At 43.9% G+C, this 7748-nt stretch overlaps 1 protein-coding gene across 4 annotated transcripts in view; it reads left to right on the top strand.

Moving 5' to 3' along the window:
* The window catches only part of HOXA3 (homeobox A3), a 44993-nt gene that overhangs the window by 12116 nt on the left and 25129 nt on the right, over positions 1 to 7748 (top strand). For all 4 annotated transcript variants that reach the window (XM_070616072.1, XM_070616076.1, XM_070616075.1 and 1 more), the window contains exon 2: positions 101 to 204. The gene's annotated coding sequence lies outside the window, so the exon portion shown is untranslated. The remainder of the gene's footprint in view (positions 1 to 100; positions 205 to 7748) is intronic.

Below are 7748 nucleotides of genomic sequence, written 5' to 3'. Positions count from 1 at the left end.
TTAAAGTAAGTTTTATGGTTTTGGGGAGTTGACATCCAACATTATATACCACATAACATATAATCTCACTGACGCTGGACTCCATTTGACTCTTTTGCAGGCTACGTGTGCCGCCTGGTCATTCAAATTGTCAATTTTAGGTCCAGAAGTGTCCAAACTACAAGTTCTCAAAACTCTCTGAAAAATGGCTCCCTCCGAGTTAAGGTAAGCTCGCCTCCTGAGCGCTTTCAACTTTATTTGTACTCTGAAAACTTTCTTCCTCGACCTTTCTCTCTTTCTCTTTCTGTCTCTGGTTCAATACCTCTGTGGTCGCCTCTGAATTCTAAAGGGGAGAGCAAACTTTCCCCCTGCCCAAAGGAGCAGCGCCAGGAGCCAGCCCTACGGAGGCACCACGGGGAAAAGCGCCTGTGGCCGCGCCGCATCCCCAGGCCCAACTTTAATTGCTGCACAACCGCGGATGTTAATGACTTCCGCTGCTCTCGCAGGCGCGCAAAAAGATGATTTTTGTGTGCGAATGGGCCTGTGTGTGCAGCCCTAGCAGGGCCGCCTCCCATTGGGGCCTGGCGGGGCAGGGCTCCTGGGGGCAGCGGAGCCCTAGGGTGGGGGCTGGGAGACAGCGGGGCGCCGGCCGCGGGCGGGCGCCGAGGGCCGCGCTGCGCCGGGAGTGCTTGGGCGTTGGAAAGAAAGGCCGGGCAGGGGCGAGGCGGACTCTGGCGGGATTCCTTACGGGGCTGTGGCAATGTGTCTTCGCGGGCCGGGGTCATTTGGCAGCCCTGAATTGAGGCGGCTGCCTTCGGGGACGATTTCAGGCTGGCTGGTGAGAGCCCGGAGGGTGGCAGAGGCCGGCGAGGCGCGGGCTGCACCTCAGGCTGGGCCCCTGGGTTACGAGGCCGAGCCCAGGGCACTAGCGCCCACGGGACGCTGGGCACCGCGGGTCGCCACCTGGGGGGAGGGCGCAGCAGCCCCTGCCCCGCACCGGGACCAGGCCCTGAACCTTGTTTGCCTGTACGTTCTTTTTATTTTGGTGGGACTGTTCTCACCCGCCTGTGAGTCTGAAGCAATAAACTTTATGGCCGGATTTAACTTAAGTCTTTGAATCTCCAGGCTAAATGAAAGGAGTTAAAGCGCCTTCTTTTCTTCGCCTTGCCTTTCTTCTCCCTCTCTTCTTTCCTTTCCTCTCCTCCTTTGTAGAATTAAAACATCTAGTAGGCACAGGACCCTCAAAAGGCAACTTAGGCATCCCCCTGGATAACACGGAAGATTAGAGAAATTTACTCCCCAGCAACATGCAGGCAAATTCTCTCTCCCAAACTGTGTCCTAAAGTTTGGGGGGAAATCGAGGTGTCTTCAATGCCCAACTTAAAAGTCCCCAGAGCCATTAGGTTGTTTTTCCTGACACGTCATAAAGGGTAGTATAGGGAAGAAACTGGTTGTTTGTCAGTAGGAGATTTCCGCCGTTCTTTTGTTAGCTGCTCTTTCTGTTTGATCCCAGGAAATTTACATAATCTATGATTTCCAAAACAGTCCCCATTATTGCACCAACGGGTGAAGTAAGGTGAAATAAATTTTTCCTGGGTACAATTCCAGCTTGGCCTCAGCTACCCACTCTGGCCCCAACCCCCCCACATTCTTCAGTGGCAAAGCCATGACTGGGGATTGCTGGGGTCTTTCTCTGGATGGGTACCCACAAGGGACCTCGCAGATTTCCCCGTATTCCTTCTGAAGAATTAAGCCATATTCTCCAAGTCAGAAATGAAACAAAAAATGGGATCTTCTGTCCCCAACTGCTTTTCTCCTTAGAGGCTGGGTAGTTTTCTGCAAGTGCTAATTGATAAAGATATTTACTAAGTGCTTAAAGTGAAAAAATTTAAAGTATAGATTTGGAATTTCAACAAACTTTATTGTGCAGAGACCACTTTCGCTCAACATAAGTCCAACAGATGTCCCCAAAGTCAGAGGTCCGAAAAGCAAAACCTGGGAAGTTTTTTAAAAAAAAATTGAAACCATCCCACAAGTCCAGCTTCTCTTGAGTAGTGGCAAGGTGAATGCCTGAAGTCATTTTGGGTAACCTGGTAAAGCGAGCATTGATGTCTCAGCACTCAGGAAGATGGGTCTGCATCTCAGGGGGAGCCAGAATGTAAACTCTATTTGGGTTCTCTTTTATTATGTCTCTCTGAGAACTCTGCAGTCTTTGTTTTACTGCTCTCAGTTTTGAGTTCTTTATTGGAAAATATTGGGTTAAGATTTTATTTTAGTTACTCATTTGGTGATCTTGCTTGAGTGATTTCTTGGTGACTAAAAGTAGTAGCAGAAAAAAAGAGTGATAGGGCTGCTGGCAGGTTCATTTGAGTAACTTCCCTGGAGGAAGCGTCCACACCATCTCTGTGTCCACATCCCACCCTGGGGTGTGGGAATGGCAGAAAGGCTGTTGGACTGATATCCAGCATCACACAATCTACAGAATCTTTCTCATGAATTGCAAAAATTACAGGCTATAAATATTGTCAGCCTGCTTATTTCTGTCTGTTGTAATCTTCAGAAAACTTTAGAGTTTAAGACAGCAGGCCAACTCACAAGGAGTTAAATGACCTTTAAAAAAAGTACAGCCTCCAGTCAGACTTATGGGAGCATTATTGGAGGATCTTTTTTCTTTCTTCCTATTTTCATAGGAAGCATAGTAAAGAGGATGGCTGGCTATCTGCCCATTTTGTAGATAAATTATTTCTTCTTGTGCATCCTTGGGGTTATTTTTGCAGAAGAACTTACTTAGAAAAAAATCTCTGTCATTGGGGGTTTTATGAAGACATCCAGCCTCAGCCAGTGGCAGAAGTGTCTGTCTGTGCTCCTCGTCTTGTAAAAGGAGAAGGCGTCTGAAATGTTCAGGGCCCCGTGTTTCTACAAGCTACAGAGACAATATTTCCTGAACTATAAATATAATAGGAAGCTTCTGGTCACACTTACTTAGGGGTTTGTTAGGGTTTCCATGGTCTAATTTCACAACATTATGCCAAGATTCCTTTTCTCCTGCTCTTTCCCCTGCTTCATTGTTGGCGGCTCTGGGAGAGCAAGACAGAATTTTCTACAAAAAATGGAGTCATGTTCATTTGTTGAGATGTGAAGAGTATTATATCCAAACAATTAGTGAGAGGAGAGCAAATTACATCCCGAAAGATGGGCTATTAAAAAGGAAAACAATCCTTTTAGCTTAAAAGATGCCCTTCGAAGCCTCTCGGGCCTTAGCTGTGCAGTCTGTCTGAGGTTTGCCCATCATGGAGACTGCAGAACATTGTGGGCTCCATCCCTTTGGCTTCCAAGGCAGAATTTCTTTCTAGTCAATGACAGAACTATAAACGAGGCTTCCAGATGGGACTGAGGGGGTCAGCCTAGGCTCCCACCCACACAGGAGAGGGGAGCCACAGTCCCAGGCATTTGAAAACCCCAGAACTGGAAGATTTGCCTAGGTCTCTTTTGTTTGGTGTTTTTCACAAAGAAATCTGTTCTTCTCCCACCAGGTCCCCTCCCCACAAACCAGTCTTTTCAATAATAATATTTGTTATGAAGGTTATTGGGTAATTATTGCGATTTTGTGAAGCAGCCCTTGCTGGAGGTGAAGTCTGTCATCGCCTAACAAATGATGCCCGCGCAGTTCACTGCCGGGTTAAGTAAATGCAGAGAAGATAAATCTGCACACCCTAGGAATCGCCAGCAGAGCACGCTTTAGTACAAGTTCACAGTCAACTCGCCTGCCTGGGCCAGCTCTCCCAACAATTAGGGCTGCATCTTTATTTTTAAATAAAGAAAAAAAAATGTCTCCAACTCCCATTGCCTGCTTCCTCCCCATCTTGTTCCTTTCACTTTTTTCGAGGTTCCCCGTCCTACTCCAAATTTTCCTTGTAAATGTAATGATGAGTAATTTCAAAATAATCTCATTTCTATTTAAGTGCTGACAAAAAGAGGTAGGAGGCTGATTTGACAGGAAATACAGTCAGAAACACACAAAAATATCCAATTCACCCTTTTATTCCAAAAGGCCATGGCAGAAGCAGAGCATCCCTGAGATCCTGGGGCGGGGGTGGGGGGGGGTGGCTTCCCCCTGAAAGAAGAAGCGCAGCTTTGTGTATTTTTGTGGTTAGTGCGTTACAACTGCAGGTCAAAAAGTTGAGGGTCAAAAGTTTACGTTGTGCAGCACTCTTAGCCATCTGCCCAGACAGAGTTTGATGTCAATGTTAGAGCTGCGATCTTGACTATCAGCACAAAAGATAAAATGGCTCGAAGTGACGCGTGTATCACGGTATGGACTCCAGGTGAACCCTAGTGGTTGAATGACCTCAATTACGGAGGAAAGGATAGAAAATTCCTCTTTTCAAGAGTAATACATGCTGTATTTCATCTTGAATTATCGCTCCCATTCTGAGGGAATAGCAGCAGGTAAATAGGCATAGATTACTGAAACACCAACACCTTAGATGTTGGAGAGCCAGGAGTTTGTTTGGGGGTTTGTCATGAAATAAAAAAGCTCAAAACTCATCAGTAGACTTTTAAGAAATAATGCAGCAAGTTTCCAATGTTCCATCATACCTTCAAAGGCAAGAGAATGGGGCAGGAAACGTCCTTTATTTGAAGCCGGTGATTGTGATTGGCCAGGTTTTTTTTCTTTTTAGTACATATAATGATCCCCAAAGTGTGTGAGAACAAGGGCAAACACAGGCACTTCTTGCAAAATGTATTCTTAGCAATTTTCAAACACAGAATGCTTTGGAACTGCCACCCACTAAACTCAAAGGGTTCTTATTGCTGGGAAGGGGAGGGAAGGAAATGAAAACCTTCCAGAAGAGACAGGATTCCTCCACCCCTCCACCAGTGAGAAAGTGCTTGTTGGTTCCACGAAAATGTTCCTGTTGTTGGAAATTTTTCATTATATTTGTTGTTAAACCTAAACTGAATGTAAGAGAAATGCTACAATCTATAATTGAATAACTAAACTGTAAAGAATATGGCATTTGAGCAGGAAGGTGGAATCCACAAATGCCTTCCTTCCTAAGACAACCCATGACAGACTTCTATTCTCCGGAAAGTAATCTTTAAAAATACATTGGGAATAAAAGCTAAGGAGAGGGGAAGCAAGCTAAGGAGGAAGAGTGGGAGAGTAGAAAAGAAAGGGGATAGTGTCTTAAGGAAGCGACTGGAACCATGTCTCTTGTGTGAGTTGCAACTGGAGAGCTAAACAATATTTTATTTGTCATGCACCTATATTAGCTGTAAGTGCTGGTGCCATTAGAATCTATTTTCTGGGGGACATATTTTCCTTTTCTATGTATTGATCTTCAGGTAATTGATCTTCAAGTAATCAGTGTACTAAAATAGAAGAGAAAGATGAAAATTGTTTTCCTAGACTTTTCTTTTCAACTTTAGACATAAGCTAATTCAACTACTCAGAATGTAGACTCTTGCAGGGATGTGTAAGATCATCCCAATATGTTCCAGTTGATTGGATTTGCTGGTGCCAGGTACATCCAGTAGTAAAGTAAATATTTCCCAAACACCGCTTTCATGGAAGTAGTCAGATTGCTTCCACTGTGCAATGTGTAAAGTTTTCATGCCAGTCGAGAGCTTGAAGCCAAATGGGAGTGTGCCAGATGAAAATAGAAGACAGGGAACAACTGTGGTGACTGCTGCTGCAGCAGTGAACACTTCACCACATCTGGGCTATGGAAATGAAGAAAACTGAAACCCCTCTATTACTCACCGAGACAATTAAGCGTCTCTTTGAGAAAACCTCGTTATTGTATTATTGGTTAAAAAGGTGCCACAACTTAGCAACATGTCAGCTTCAATAATCATAGATACATCTTAACCAGTTTTTAAAGTAAAAGAAAAAGGTATCTGCAGAAGTTAGTTGCTTTAGAGTGCTTACTTTTTTATTTGGAGGATTTTGATTTTTAGGACTCTCACACAGTCCTGGTTAAAATTCATGTATAATCCGAACATGAATTTCTCTTCTTATGCCTGGGTCGTGTACATTGTTCTAAACTACTGCAAGGAAACAACCCCCAATTAATTGGTCAAATGGCTGATAAACTACTGCTTCTCTAAAAATCATATGCCTAGCGTAGGTGGGGGGAAGCCCTCAAATGCGACCATCAGGCATTTTGAAATTCAGCCATTCCCGTGTGCGCTCCAGAGACGTGCTTCAGATAGAGAACAGTCAGTCTGGGGGACTCTCGCTCTAAAGAACAAAGGACAAATACAGTCAATACATTCCATAACGTTTACATTTCCTTTGCTTTTCCCTCCTTGGTTTTCCCTGAGAAGGAGTGACCTGGGCAAAGCACCCTGCTCTCTAAAAGACACTGTATAGACCTTTTAGAAGCACAAAGTCCAAGGCCGAGGTGAACTTCAGGTCAGCGCGTCTAACAAATATGAAAATGTCGGCTGGTGAAGGGCGAGCCTTGTGATTTAACAAAGACTGTCAATGTGTAAGATTAATAAGAAACAAAATGCACACGGTGTCACTGTTCGGTCACTTTGAAACTTGGGACAGGGTTGCATTCAAGAGGGAAGGCTGTTCCAAATATATTCAAAATGATTCAAATCAGATTCAAACTAGGCTGCAAATACTGCCTCCCTCTCGCCCTCCCTCTTCCTTGGACTCCCTTCGCTCTCCTTCTCCATCTGGGATTCGAGGACATGATGAAAAGTTATTTCACTTAATGGGATTTTAAGAAAGCTTTTGTTGGGAATATATGTTATCCCTGCACGTGGAAATGAGCAAATGTGCTTACCAGTTTCCCAAGAAAAGGATAACGCTTTCACCCTGCTTGGGACTGGAGCCAGTTGGTGTGCGAAGATTAGCACGCTCCCTCTCTGCTCGATTTCAGAGCATCCCATCTTTTCTCGGGCGAGATGCTGCTGGTAAACTTGTTTATTTATTAATTGAGTTAGTTTCTTCCTGGCTTTACTTTGGTGTCTTGAATCTTATGTGAAGGCAAGAGTTTGGTGTTTTTTTAAAAATGTTTTTCAAAAGATTATTTGATTCAATGGAATGATGCTACGGCTTGTAAAGAGAGATTGTGGAAGGATCAGAAAAGGTACTGAGATTGTTTATTACAGCCATAAATCTTGCAGTAAAATGTCAAAATGTCGGTGTGTGAGATAACACTTGGTGGTCCTGGCTCCATTTGTGTTTATGATACGAACCACAAAGACAAGTTACAGGCCATGGGGGATTCTGTGTAAGCCCATCTTCCTAAAGTAATAGAACCACATGAAACACAGGCATAGTTAACTCGTTTAGGTTAACCATATACAAAACAGCGCCCGTGCCTTGTTAATACTTTAAAATAGAAACTCAGTAGAAGGTTCTGAGGCTAAACAACTTGAATTTTGTGTTTTAGTGTCTGTAAATAATATTAAACAGATATGGGTAGGACCCTAGTGCTGAAGGCTGATGACATGAGGAGGAGGGTAAAATTTCCTTGTCATGTTTTTTCTCCCTCTGAAGCTTAGAGAGCTCTGTTTCGCAAATTACATTATGTATGTATATATTATTTGTATTATATAGTATTTATGTATATATTATTTTGTCTTGCTGTAGAGAGATATGGGTTTGGGCAGCTATATCACAGGCTAGATTCTTCCCCGAGTCTAGAGAGGGGGGCTCTAAAGATTACACTCAGGGTTGATTTCTGTCTGTGGCTCAGATTTCATTAAAAAAAATTTTCAGGGTGCCCCACATGGATGGACAGCAC

The sequence above is a fragment of the Equus przewalskii genome, chromosome 4 (genome assembly GCF_037783145.1).
Source record: "Equus przewalskii isolate Varuska chromosome 4, EquPr2, whole genome shotgun sequence".
NCBI lineage: Eukaryota > Metazoa > Chordata > Mammalia > Perissodactyla > Equidae > Equus > Equus przewalskii.
Note: the sequence above shows the minus strand (reverse complement) of the source record. Positions and strands in the feature narration are given on the sequence as shown.